The 15,216-nt window shown below is 44.4% G+C and overlaps 1 protein-coding gene across 6 annotated transcripts in view; it reads left to right on the top strand.

Annotated features, from left to right (window-relative positions):
* The window catches only part of LOC119951685 (protein unc-79 homolog), a 269,084-nt gene that overhangs the window by 5,565 nt on the left and 248,303 nt on the right, over positions 1–15,216 (top strand). The window lies entirely within an intron of this gene.

Below are 15,216 nucleotides of genomic sequence, written 5' to 3'. Positions count from 1 at the left end.
GGTGCCCTACCATTGTCCTTTTGTTGGTCTTCACTGAACGATCAGATGGCGACTCTCTTCAAGGGCAGACAATTGACATGGAATTTTCCAAAGGCTGCTATCATACATCACCTCATTAGCAAATTGCACAATACTATTTATAGAAATTTGAGAGCAGACTTTACCTTGGTAAGTGATGAATAGAATGAGGGAATGGGTAAGGAAATTTAGGATGTGCTGACCGTAACTCAAAAATGAGGATCAAAGTAAGAGTGAAAAATATTTTTGCAGTATTTTGATGGAGAACCGGGAATGAGGGGCGATTGTTGGAACAATTTTGTATTTTGGCTTAAGCCAAATATCAGCAAGTTGGACCATCTTCTGATGCTACTCTTACTGAATTGAGTGTGGGCTGTTTTCACTTGGCTTCAAGTGGATACATGGCAGTAAAACAAAATAAGAAAAAAGTCTTACAATTTGGAAGATACTGACATGAATTAGACAATGTTGGAGCTATAATGAGGATGTGATAAATGGTGCAGTTCGGAAGCTGGACATTGGATACATTGTTGGTTCAGTATTGGAGACACTTTACATTGCATCTTTCATGTGCTTTATTTGGATTGGAGTGATTGATATTGATTCAAGATGCGGAGTGGAAAATGTTATATTTCCTGGTACTGTTAATCTTAGTCTTAATGAGCCGCCAGTAAAATAAGTTATTTAAAAGATTGTGAGAAGAAAAGAAAATAAAGTTTAGCAGTTGGAATCAGTATAGTGGTCATGAATAAAATACAAAGAGTAAAAAAATTATGCCTATTGTTGAGCAAGTTCTGAAAATAAATTATAGTTCTTATGCTGGAATGGAATTAGAAAAAGGAACTATTTTTACCTATATTTCTGTTTGAAAGTATAAGCATTGTAAAGTCAATTCCCAATCTAAGTCAAAAACAGCAAAGATTTTAAATTTTGAAATAACAATGCAAAGTGAAATTACAAATGAATAAATCTAGATACAAACCATCAAATGTATTGTAAATTTTGCTTTGAATGAATGGTCACATTCTTGATATTGTTATTTGTTGAATCATGGCCAGGTTTAAAAAAAAAAGTTATACTGCTGATGTAGAACATTTAACTTAAATAGGGCCATATAAATTTGAGAATGGAATAGATGGTATAAATTTCAGGTTCAGATTTTAGATCACTATATTCCTTTTGAGAATACATCATTTTCTGGCCACCAAAATTTTACATTTTCAAAATTATCCATTATTTTACTAACACACTAATGGTCCTTGAGGGTGAGATGGCTCACCAGAGAGTTTGAATTCAAAACAAACACTCCTCTAGTACTAAATGACGGGCTATGTAATCAAAACTTAAAGCTGCCTGTAACTCTTTACAAGCTGCAGCCTTTAGGTTATTAATATCCTGCTGGAAATTAAAAAAAACACGTTTTACTCTTATTTGATATCCTACTAGTGAGATTGAGAAATCCTGAGTTTAGTTCATTATGGCTATCCGAGGTGGAGCCTGTATTGCATTATATCAACTGTTATGAAGTTATTTGGGTTCAGGAACTACGCTGAAGGATAAATACATAAATCACTTTACCAGCATTTTTGTCAATTAACCAAATATAAAGTTGTGTTTATTGATAAGCATGTTCAATTAATTAAGTTTTAGCATTTAAACAACTTCAAATACACAAGAGATTCATTATTGACTGAAATGCTGAAATAGAGTACTTAAAAGAAGATGTGGGGTTTTGCAGTTGTAAAGAGTGTTCTGTTATATCAGGGGTTTAACTTGACAAGTACATTCATTAAATGACTCTACAGTGCTTGGAAGTACAGAGATGATGTGTTTATTCTCTAATATTACATTGCTGATTTTTTTTGAAGTATGAGGGCAAAAGGTTGTGCATTCACTCATTTAAATAAGAAATTCCTATTGCAGCTTTTGAAATGCGTGTTTGGAATCACGAAAGCTTTTGATATTTTCTAAAATTAAGGTTTTCCATAATGCAAGTATTTCTATGGTTTATATAATGCTCATGAATAACTTCAAATCCCAATAACGTTGTAAAACTGTTCATAAAATAATTTGATTGCATAAAACAGGATAGCCAAAGTAATTGGCGAAAACCTTTTATTGGGCCAACAATTTAAATTGGGGGCTGTCGGACTTGTATAAAGCATGACAAATACATGATAATAGAAGCAGACATTTAAAGTTTCATCATACAACCTTCTAAATTATGAAGAGTGCCATCTTATACAGGGCTGATCCTTCTAGGTTTTAACTTGTGTGTTGGTCTAATTAAAAGGCCCTGCATTTGTCTGCTTGAAAACAAATTGGAAATAATTATTATGCAGGAAAATATCGATCCCAGGAGATTGAATCTCAAAATATCTTATGAAATTGTTATGTCTGGTATGTGGAACCTTGCGACTGAGTTTTGAGAGCCTCCTTCAGTGCATTGCACTTCAAATATTCATCACTGTATTTAAAATCTCAGAGCATGTTTCCTACCAGCAATGCACAACTTTTTGTCTTATTATTGTACTTAAATAATGCTGTCACATTTAGAGAGAACAAAATAGTGTTTGTATTACAGAAAATAAAAAAGTGAACCTTTTATTTCAGTAATTCTTATGGAACAATCAATAGCATACATAAACTACCATTACCATTAGTTCATAAACATATGCTATCAGTCATTGACCTTTAGTATATATTTTTTTATAACTCCTACAATTGTAGTTTAGTTACATCTTAGAATTCTATATTTTTTTTACTAAATCATATACCTGTTAAAATTCATTACCCTTGATGATACTGTCACAGTATCATAATTTACATACAGACATTATTTTGGCGTGATAAACATGTGCTGTTTAGAGATTTATATATCAAACACACATGTTTATTCTTCTCCTTAAACATGTTTCATAGGTGCCACCCCCTTGTGAATGAATTATTTTTACAGATGATTGTGTAGTTACTGACCCTATATTTAGTGAAGATAAGACACCATCAATGACTAAATTATGTTGTCATTTTTGTGCAGTGGGGTTATTAAAAAAAATGCATTTTTATGTATTATGTATGGTTTGAAGTAATGTGAAAAAAAGGTATATTGCCATAAATACATCCTTCCTATTCTTTCAATTTTATTTCCTCCCTGGTTGTCCCATGGTTAGGCTGAGTGGATAGGGGAGACGGTGGCATTGTGGTATTGTCACTGGACTAGTAAACCAGGGTCCCAGGTTCAAATCCTACCACTGCAGATGGTGAAATTTAAATTCAATAAAAACCTGAATTAAAAGTCTCATATCATTGTTGTAAAAACCCATCTGGTTCACTAATATCCTTTAAGTAAGGAAATCTGTCATCCTGACCTGGTCTGGCCTACATGTGAGTCAATTATAGATGAGCAATAAATACAGAAGCCTACGTCCCACGAATGAATAAAAAAAACTCCGGTGTTTTGTAATGCTCTCTAGAGATTTGAAGAGTACGCAGAGGTAGCTCACCTGCAAATTCACCCCAAACCCCGCATAAGTGCTTTCCTGGGTATGTTCCCTTACTAAAATCATGTCAATTTCCCTTACTCTACAACACAGTGAACTGAATGATTAGTGCGCCTCCCATTATGTTTCACAACAAAAATGTTTGCTTTCTCGTGCAGATTATGAGGAATATGAGGTGTCTCATGAATTGTGATGGTCATAGAAAAAATGGAACTATAGGCTACTGCACATTTCTTTTGGCATTTTGAGTGATCTTATTGCTCCAAAATGGTGTCCGTGGCTTATGCACATACTTGTGAAGTGAAATGTGCCAGTCAGTATATTTGTTAGGACATTAATGCACACAGTGAACATCTGTTGTAAGTATGCAGAGCAGGCAAATCATGACATGCACAATGCTGATTTGAATCTAGAGGTGCGATTTTAAAGCTCAAGGCTCCAGCTGACATCCTCTCATAACCTCACACAACTGAACACATACTCAGCAGCAGAAAATACCTCCCACATGGGCTATTTAAAGGGATCATCAACTAAATAGAAGTTAATTGCTGGTTGATTTCTTCTGGCAGTCACTATACACATTTTGGGACTTTCTGTAGTTTCTTAAAGTTGTAAAAGTCTGCAAGGAATGGTGATTTTCTGCTGACGTCAAGTGAGTTGCTCTCGGGCATGGGTACATTAGCAGTCAATTCCCATGGAATGCAGCATGATTTGAGAATGAAGAGAGGACACACAGAGCAGAACAAGCTCTGGAAGAGGGTGGAGGAGAGGGCTCTCAGCGAAGGACCATATCTGCCTCATGGTGCTCAGGGAACTCTTCTCTTACATGAACCTCCGTGAGCATCAATGTGTGAGAAACTTGTACTTCAGTAAGAATGTACACAGAAATCTGCTACCTATTGTAGCCACAACTGCATCCTCAGGGCAGGGAAAGAGATACATTGCCACTGGCTGTGAAGGTGACTGTTGCGATGAACATTTAAGCCTCTGGCTTCTTCCAAACTTGAGATGAAGATATTTGCAGCACCTTGCAATTTGCCGTCAACTGTTGAGTAAGGGAGGTCATTGAGATTGATTGAAGAATTGCTAATTACAGAAAATAAGGTAAAGTAAGCAGGCTGCACTAGGATTGCAGGCTTCATCATGGTGCAGGGTGCCATTGATTATTTGCACATTGCATTGCTGGCACCGCATGCCAGCTCTCCGCTGTATCAGAACCAAAGGGGTTGCACTCACTCAACATCCAGCTGGTGTGTGGCCATCAGGCATGTATCATGTAACTCAATGCCGAAGGTCCTGACTGTGGTCCCTTCATCAGTCTGCTGTGTGAGCTGCAATTAAGCAGATATCAACAGAGCAGATATCAAGAACCATGGTGGCCTACTGCATGCGGCATAAGCTTGCCAAAAGAGGGGATGGCCCATTTCACCTGTTATATGATGAGCAGCTGAGGGACAGGAGCAAGAGGAAGGTAGGAGGCAATCCAGACGGTCCCTTTCTGCCTGGGATGTCCACGAAGAACTCCAATTGATTCTAACTAGCAGAAGCCAAATTCCCTATTCACAACACCCCCACGCTTCCCCATCCCTGCTGTTTGCTAGCTTGGTCGTAATGCAAAAATGTAAACCACTTAAAATAAACATTCCAAATTAAATTTATGAATGAAATGATGCCACATTACATATACAAGTCATCTAATCACCATTATGCATTCTCTTAGTGCCTACCTCTAGTGGAGTGGCAAAGGGTTGAGAATGAATGCTGTAATCCTGAGAGAGGTTTATGCTCCATGCAGTACTGCCCCTCTCCTGGAGTGGTGCCTCGGCAATCCGAGTAACCTGTTCACTGGTATCCTTGCTGTTGCCTGGCAGCCAGCATATCAGACTGCTGTCGTCCTCATGCTGAGATGTTGTAGTTCATGACTGAATCTTCTAGACCCAGATCTGCTCAAGGTCTCCCTCGAAGGCCATTTGCAATCACCTCTGCTAAAAGTCAGCAGTCTTCTATCAGCCATGTTGGGGATTTTCACAGTAACTTCATTGCAGTGTTAAATGTAAGCCTATTTCTGACAATAATAAAGATTAATAGATTAAAATCACTTGAGTAGCACTATGCAGGCACACTAGGGTAGGAAAAGATGCACAAGCGAACCTGTGGCATGTAAATCACCCTGTAACCCACCAAAGCCTGTCCACATTTACAAGGCACATACATGTCAGGATTATGATGGAATAGTCTTCACTTAGCTGGATGTGTGCAGCTTCAGCAATACTCCAGAAATTAGGCATCGTCAGGAGCAAAGCAGCCTACTTGATTGGAACCCCATTCACCTCCTTAAATATTTAATGTCACACTGGCACGACACAGTATGTATCATATATAAGATGCATTGCAGCAACTTGCCATACATTCTCCGACTGCACCTTTCAAACCTGTGACCTCTAACATTGAGAAGGTCAAGGGCAGCAGATACATGGGAACACCACCACTGCAGGTTAGCCTCTAACACACTGTCATAGACATGGTTGATGGTAAATGCTGAGTTGATCAAATTCCAGAAGGGAAACTGAAAACAACTGCCTTCAACTGTATTTTTGCAAATTGCTATAGTATGAGGAAAGGTTTCAAATTCAGGCAGTGATTTCCCAGATTTTTTTGGCCACTTCATCTGTTTTTCCTGAATTAATTAGAAAATATTTAACCTTAACGTCAAATTTTGGAAGAGCCAGATTTAAACATCCCCCCCCCACTGGGTTTTATTCTAGAAATAACTCCTTCCTATTCACCTCCTGCTTCTCCTTTAATTGTCAGATTTCTAAGCTGAAATTCTCTCTCTCCTTTTCTCGTTCCTCCTTTTCTAACTTTGCCATGTCCGGCATCACAGTGGCACAGTGGTTAGCACTGCTGCCACACGGCTCCGAGGTCCCAGGTTCAATCCCAGCTCCGGGTCACTGTTCGTGTGGAATTTGCACATTCTCACCGTGTTTGCATGGGTTTCTCTCCCACAACCTAAAGATGTGCAGGTTAGGTGGATTGCCCATGCTAAATTGCTGCTTAATTGGAAAAAATGAATTGGGCACTCTAAATTTATTTTTAAAAATTTTGCCATGTCCAATTCCCTTTCCTGTCTTCTCATTCTTTTGCTTTTTTCCTCTCCTGCCTTTCTGCCCGTTCTCTTTGAAATGCTCGTTCCTCTCGTTCACGTTCTCCGGACAGGCGCCGGAATGTGGCGACTAGGGGTTTTTCACAGTAACTTCATTGAAGCCTACTCGTGACAATAAGCGATTTTCATTTTTTTCATTTTCTTTCTATTTCTTCCAGTTCACGTTTTTTTCATCAGCAATTGAATTTCAGTCCATTCTTTGAAGAATTCAGTCTCTCGGGTATTCTTTTCCATCCCAAATGCTGTGCTACACCTTCAAGTACGTCTGCTTTCTGTACCCATGCAGCTAATCCAAATTGTAACTTTTCTCCAAGTTTAATTTTGTTTACCTTTTGCAAACCCTCCAAGATTATATTTTCTACTCCCAGACAAGTCTTATCGATTGTCAAATCCATTTTGCGATCACCCACTCATTTTTCCACTCCTGGTTCAATCGTCTCCTCATTCTTGTTGCCTTTAAATTCACTAATTTTAAGCTAATCAAATAATTATTCTTTTAATATCCCACGAAGAGCCCCCAATTTTGTTAAGGGCACATCTGATGATAAATGCCGAGTTGTTCAAGTCCCAGAAGGGTAACTTGAAACAACTGCCCTAAACAGTATATTTGCAATTTGGTATAGTATGAGGAAAGGTTTGAAATCCAGTGAACGATGTTCCAGAATTATTGTGATGATTTTAATAAAATAAATGTTAATTAAGAAATAAAATAAATAACAATAAGCTGCACGGTGGAACAGTGGTTAGCACTGCTGCCTCACAGAGCCGGGAAGCCGGGTTCAATTCCGACCTTGGGTGACTGTGGAGTTTGCACTTTCTCCCCGTATCTGTGGGTTTCCTCTGGGTGCTCCAGTTTCCTCCTACAGTCCAAAGTTGTGCAGGTTAGGTAGATTGGCCATGCTGAATTTCCCTTTGGTGTCCAAAGGTAAGCAGGTTAGGTGCAGTTATGGGATTATAGAGATAGGACGGGGGAGTGGGCCTAGATGGGGAGCTCTTGACGCTTGGTGCAGATTTGATGGGCTGAATGGCCTCCTTCTCCGCTGCAGGTATTTATTGTTCTTCTATATTCTAAACTAGAAATACCCTTAACTAAGGCAAAGGCTAAACATGGTAATGCTAATTTAACAAGTTCCAAACAACCTAAACTTAACTACCTTCCGAGCCAACTCTCCCCAAACTGTTCCACAGCACCGTTTAGAGTTAAAAACCTATAAATTTCCAGTAGCTGTAACCACATGTCTCTTCAGGGTTCCTTCTGACGAACCAGCAGCTTGCTTTTCAAATTAGGCTTTCTTCGCAGACAATGCTTGCTGGGGGTTAAATGGCTATTCCTACCGTTGGCCGAGGTCTACAAAATAGCTCCCTACACATGTTATAATATTTCCTTAAATGCGTTTTCCCCTTTTGATCTTTCCCTTATCAGATCTAACTCCTTTCAAACTCCACTTCCCTAGACTTAATTATATTCACCTCTTGATTGTAAATATTTAGAATTTAAAAGCAAAGTAAACTACTTTATGAACCTTTCCACGACACCTCTTTTTCACACCTTGTACCTCTTCCTTTGAATCCTTAACAATTTAGTCAAATATATTCATGTTCTGTTCTTCTTTGTTATTAACTTACCTCAGGAAAACATCTGTTTGCAGTGTTGCTAAGTTCATCAACATATCAAATGCACCAGTTATATTTACAAAGTCATTCTGTCCCTGCCTTAATTATCTCTCATATTCCCACAGTTTATAGTATATAACCAGAATATTACCAGCAGAAAATATTTTAATTTCTTATATTTCCCTGATATTTTCAAGATACTAATATTTTCCTGACACCATACACTATCCTGATTGTAACTTACCACTATTTCTCTATTGTCGCTGGGTCAAAATCAGGATCTTCTCGGTGTCAATTAGGGATGGACAACAAGTGCTGACTTTGGTAGTGATGCTCATATCCCATGAAAGAAAAAAAGTGTGCAAATGAAGTTGGCCAGTGCTGAAAAGGATGGTCTCCCAGCTCTGTGCAAAGACCTGTGCCAAATTGGTGCTAGACATCTTCATGGTCATTGATGTTGACCACAGGCATTCTGGTAGGCTTTCTGGTACACCAGAATTGCAGTGTACCTACCCATCAGCTCTGTCCGTCTTCTGCCCCATCAGAGTGCATATCTGTGTCCTCTGCAGCACAACCAGGTGTGACCTCTCCCTCTGCTGACCAGCACCTGCACGATCGTTGCCACTTGCCCTGGCTGCAGGTCACTCATGCCCAGTGTCTCACTGCATACCAATTCTACCTCTGTCCTCTAAGGTATTGGCAGTCCCAATATCTGAGCTGTTGGCTCCAAATGTGAAATCAAATGAAGATACTGTGCCTTTCTCACCTCTACCTTCTTCATGTTCCTCTCTTGCCTGGTCAGTTTACACTTTAAAAAAAAAAAAAAAAAAAAAAATTTTTTAAATTGAAATTTTTACAAAATATAAACATCTCAACTCTATTAACAAAACAACTGCAGTAACACCCCAAGAACAATACCCACCCAACTTCAAAAGCAACTACAAACAAAAGAAAAAAACCAAAAGGACACCCAAACAACAAAAGGGAAAGAGATAACACCCGCCACATCCCACAAACCCATGTACACAGTTCTCCCCACCGATCCAAACACCCCCCCCCCCTCCCCCCCGTTGCTGCTGCTGCCGGCCTATTTCCCTACCGTTCAGGAAAGTCCAGGAAAGGCTGCCACCGCCTTAAGAACCCTTGTACTGATCCCCTCAGGGCAAATTTCACCTTCTCCAATTTAATAATCCCCACCATATCATTGATCCAGGCCTCCACGCTTGGGGGCCTCGCATCCTTCCATTGGAGCAAGATCCTCCGCCGGGCTACTAGGGACGCAAAGGCCAGAACACCGGCCTCTTTCGCCTCCTGCACTCCCGGCTCCACTGCAACCTCAAAAATTGCGAGTCCCCAGCCTGGCTTGACCCTGGATTCCACCACCCTCGACACCGTCCTTGCTACCCCCTTCCAAAACTCCCCCAAAACATATGGGCGTGGTTCGCTGGGCTCCCCGAGCACCTAGCACACCTGTCCTCTCCCCCGAAAAACCTACTCATCCTCGTCCCAGTCATGTGGGCCCAATGCAGCACCTTGAACTGTATGAGGCTAAGCCTCGCACAGGAAGAGGAGGAATTCACTCTCTCCAGGGCATCCGCCCACGTCCCCTCCTCAATCTCCTCACCCAGCTCCTCTTCCCATTTACCCTTCAGTTCCTCCACCGAGGCCTCATCTACCTCCTGCATTACCCGGTATATGTCCGAAATCCTCCCTCCTCCAACCCACACTCCCGAGAGCAACCGATCCCGCACCCCTCGTGGGGGCAGCAAGGGGAACCCCTCCACCTGCTGCCTGGCAAACGCCCTCACCTGCATGTACCTAAACATGTTCCCCGGGGGGAGCCCAAACTTCCCCTCTAACTCCCCCAAGCTCGCGAACCTCCCCTCCACAAACAGGTCCCTCAGCCTCCTAACCCCTGCCCTGTGCCAGCCCAGAAATCCGCCATCAATGCTCCCTGGGACAAACCGATGGTTCCCCCGTATCGGGGCCTCCATCGAGCCCCCCCTCTTCTCCCCTATGTCGTCTCCATTGCCCCCAAATTTTGAGGGTAGCCGCCACCACCGGGCACGTGGTATACCTCATTGGGGGGAGCGGCAACGGCGCCGTTACCAGCGCCTCCAGGCTCGTGCCCACACATGACGCCACCTCCATCCTCTTCCATGCTGCCCCTTCCCCGTCCATTACCCACTTACGCACCATCGCTGCGTTGGCAGCCCAATAGTACCCACAGAGGTTGGGCAACGGCAGCTCCCCCCTATCCCTGCCCCGTTCCAGGAACACCCTTCTCACCCTCGGAGCCCCATGCGCCCACACAAATCCCGTAATACTCCTGTTGACCCTCCTAAAAAAGGCCTTCGGGATAAGGATGGGGAGGCACTGGAACAGGAACAAAACCTCGGGAGCACCGTCATCTTAACGGACTGCACCCTCCCCGCCAATGACAGCGGTAACATATCCCACCTCTTAAACTCCTCCTCCATCTGCTCCACCAACCTTGTGAGGTTGAGCTTGTGCAGGGCCCCCCAACTCCCACCCACCTGGACCCCTAGGTACCTGAAGCTCTTCCCTGCCTGCTTCAGTGGGAGCCTACCAATCCCCTCCTCTTGATCCCCCGGATGCACCACAAACAACTCACTCTTGCCCAGGTTCAACTTATACCCAGAGAAACCCCCGAATTCACTAAGAATCCTCATCACCTCCGGCATCCCCCCCACTGGGTCCGCCACATACAGCAACAGGTCGTCCGCATACAGCGACACTCGATGCTCCTCCCCACCCTGCACCAGGCCCCTCCAGTTCCCTGACTCCCTCAATGCCATGGCCAGGGGCTCAATCGCCAACGCGAAGAGCAAGGGGGACAGGGGGCACCCCTGTCTCGTCCCCCAGTACAGCCGAAAGTACTCCGACCTCCTCCTATTTGTGGCTACACTCGCCATCGGGGCCTCGTAGAGCACAGTTTACACTTCTGAAGTGTCCAAAAAAAAAAAGGCCCGAGAGATAAGGTCACACAGGAGGGTGAAAAATGAGAGGTGTATGTTTACACCATCTGTCGCTGGTGAACTACAAGAGTGTGTGGGCTGAGGGGAATGGGGATACAAATAGAAGGATTAGGCATGACAATATTATTGATGGTTTCAACTTTTGCTGGCCACAGCCCCACTGATGGATGTTACAGTAACAGCCGCACTGTCTCCTCCAAGAAGGTTAGGACATACATGTGCACTTATTCCCCTTTGGTTAAATTCTGCTGCCTTCTGTATCTTTGTGTCCAGTAAGAGGGAGGGAAGTGTCTCAGTGATGTTTGGGTGATGTGATTGTCATGGTTGAATAGCTGGCAATGTGTGCAAGCTGCAGATTATAGGTGTCCGGCTTGCAGCAGTATTAAGTATCTAAGGATGAGCTGAAGCTATGAATGTTCGGTTTGAGTCCTGATTGGTAGAGATTAGTAGGTGAATTGAGCAGTGGCTGAGACTCGTAGTGCAGTTGGTAGGATGTGGCATTTGAAGCTGTATCCTCAGGACTTGATTCCTGGCATTGACCACCATGGCTAGCTGCTCTCACTGGCCTTTGGATGTGTGTTTGAAGGGGTTCTTGACTCTGTGGATACAGGACATCTTACCTCCACTAAGATCTCCAGTGTAGCTTTCGAAAAGCTTGGGGCCTGCTCTCTAGCCTATGAAGTGACATTCTCCACTGTTTTCAGATTCAGTCCTGCACGACTGGCAGAACTTCTTCCAGTCAAAATGTACCGCTCCTTTAAGAGATGCAAGCTAGCTTTAAGCAGTACAGGCCAACTTTAAATAATGCTAGCAAGTCACGATTTTGGAATCCTTCTTGATGCATGCAGCAATGAAAAGCATGGTAAACTTTGGATGCATGCAACAATCATTCAAATAAGCAGGCAACACAAAGTTGATGTACTGCCAGATTACATTGAACGGATGTGGGTTTAATCTTGCTTTGCGATCCCTGTGCTCGTTTTTAGAAACTTTATAATTTAACCCCAACAGTATTGGTTTTACAGAATTTCTTTATCTCTACTAAGTTAATGAGCAGCTATAAATTTGAGTCATCCAAATCTCAGCTGCTCAAATCTAACTTGCAGCAAGTCCTATTCCCTTGTAATCCTTGTACTTGTTGACTTGCATTGCCTCCTGGCCAAACGACATCTTGACTTAAAAATTATCTCCCTTGTTTTCAAATCGATCCATGGCCATATCGCTGTAATATCCTCCAGCCCCACACTCCTCTGAGATATCTGTGCTCTTCTAATGCTGGCATATTGTGGATTGCCAATTATTATTTATTTATTTATTTATTTAAAAAAAAAAAATTTTTTTTATTGAAAAATTTTGATTTTATACAACATTGACGCACCTTAGTAAAATACCGAAAATAACAATAATATTACCAATCATATACATTCGCCCCATCCCCATGAACAACCCAGCATTTTAACAACAACGCAAATTAACACACTATAAAGTTACAGAATAAACACTACAATAATGCCCCCCCCCCCCAACCACCACCCTGGGTTGCTGCTGCTATTGACCAAGTTACCTATCTCTGAGCCAGGAAGTCCAGAAAAGGCTGCCATCGTTTATAGAACCCTTGTATTGATCCTCTCAGGGCAAATTTGACCTTTTCCAATTTTATAAATCCCGCCATGTCACTGATCCAGGTCTCCACGCTTGGGGGCCTTGCATCCTTCCATTGTAACAGAATCCTTTGACGGGCTACTAGGGACGCAAAGGCCAGGACACCGGCCTCTTTCGCCTCCTGCACTCCCGGCTCTACCGCAGCTCCAAAAATCACGAGTCTGCACCCTGGTTTGACCCTGGATCCAACCACCCTCGACACCGTCCCCGCCACCCCCTTCCAGAATTCTTCCAGTGCTGGGCATGCCCAGAACATATGGGCATGGTTCGCTGGACTCCCCGAACATCTGGTGCACCTGTCCTCACCCCCAAAGAACCTACTCATCCTAGTCCCGGACATGTGGGCCTGGTGCAGCACCTTACATTGGATGAGACTAAGCCTCGCACATGAGGAGGAAGAGTTGACTCTCTCCAAGGCCTCCGCCCAAGTCCCGTCCTCTATCTGCTCCCCGAGTTCCTCCTCCCATTTAGCCTTCAGCTCCTCCACTGACGACTCCTCCACCTCCTGCATTACCTTATAGATGTCAGACACCTTCCCCTCTCCTACCCACAGCCCCGAAAGCACTCTGTCCATCGTCCCCTGCGAGGGCAGCAAAGGGAATCCCTCTACCTGTCGCCTAGCAAACGCCTTTACCTGCAGGTATCTCAACATGTTCCCTTGGGGAAGGCCAAATTTATCTTCCAGTTCCCCAATGCCCGCAAACCTCCCGCCAATAAACAGGTCCCTCAATTTGCTGATGCCCGCCCTTTGCCACCCCCTGAATCCCCCATCCGTGTTCCCCGGGATGAACCGATGGTTGCCACCCAGTGGAGCCTCCATCGAGCCCCCTGTTTCCCCCCGATGCCGTCTCCACTGTCCTCAGATTCCTAGGGTCGCCGCCACCACCGGGCTCGTGGTAAACCTCTTAGGGGAGAGCGGCAACGGTGCCGTTACCATGGCACCCAGGCTCGTACCTCTACATGACGCCATCTCCATTCTTTTCCACGCCGCCCCTCCCCCCTCCATCACCCATTTACGCACCATTGACACATTGGCTGCCCAATAATACCCCAGAAGGTTGGGCAGCGCCAGCTCGCCTCTATCCCTTCCTCGCTCCAGGAACACCCTCCTCACTCTCGGAGTCCCATGTGCCCACACAAAGCTCAGAATACTGCTGGTCACTCTCCTAAAGAAGGCCCTGGGGATAAATATGGGCAGGCACTGAAAAAGGAACAAGAACCTCGGAAGCACCGTCATTTTGACGGACTGTACCCTCCCCGCCAACGACAATGGCAGCATGTCCCACCTCCTGAACTCCTCCTCCATCTGATCTACCAGTCTGGTGAAGTTATGCTTGTGAAGAGTCCCCCAGTCCCTGGCCACCTGCACCTCCAGGTACCTAAAGCTCTCCCCTGCCCGCCTAAGCGGGAGCCTACCAATTCCTTCCTCCTGGTCTCCAGGGTGCACCACAAACACCTCGCTCTTGCCTAAGTTTAATTTATAACCTGAAAAGGTCCCAAACGCGGCTAGCAACTCCATCACTCCTGGCATCCCTCCCACCGGGTCTGCCACATACAGTAACAGGTCATCGGCATACGACACCCTAGGTTCCTCTCCACCTCGCACCAAGCCTCTCCACCTCTCTGAATCTCTCAACGCCATCGCCAGCGGCTCAATTGCCAGTGCAAACAACAAGGGGGACAGGGGGCAACCCTGCCTGGTCCCTCGGTAATGCTGGAAGTACTCCGACTTCCTCCTGTTCGTGGCCACGCACGCCGTCGGGGCCTCATACAGCAGCCGTACCCATCTAATGAACCCTTCACCAAATCCAAACCTCCCCAACACCTCCCATAGGTACCCCCACTCCACTCTATCGAAGGCCTTCTCCGCATCCAGCGCCACCACTATCTCTGCCTCCCCCTCAATCGCCGGCATCATGGTGACATTCAACAATCTCCGCACATTCGTGTTCAGCTGCCTTCCCTTCACAAAACCTGTCTGGTCCTTGTGTACAACCCCTGGCACACAGTCCTCTATCCTGGTGGCCAGGATTTTTGCCAGCACCTTAGCATCCACGTTGAGGAGTGATATGGGCCTGTATGAACCACACTGCTGGGGGTCCTTGTCCTTCTTTAAAATTAACGAGATCAGCGCCCGGGACATCGTCGGGGGCAAAGTCCCCCCTTCCCACGCTTCGTTGAGTGTCCGCACCAGCAAGGGGCCCACTAGGTCCACAAACTTTTTATAAAATTCCACCGGGAACCCATCTGGCCCCGGTGC

Source organism: Scyliorhinus canicula, chromosome 2 (genome assembly GCF_902713615.1).
Source record: "Scyliorhinus canicula chromosome 2, sScyCan1.1, whole genome shotgun sequence".
Taxonomy (NCBI): domain Eukaryota; kingdom Metazoa; phylum Chordata; class Chondrichthyes; order Carcharhiniformes; family Scyliorhinidae; genus Scyliorhinus; species Scyliorhinus canicula.
This window is presented reverse-complemented; position numbering and strand designations above follow the sequence as displayed.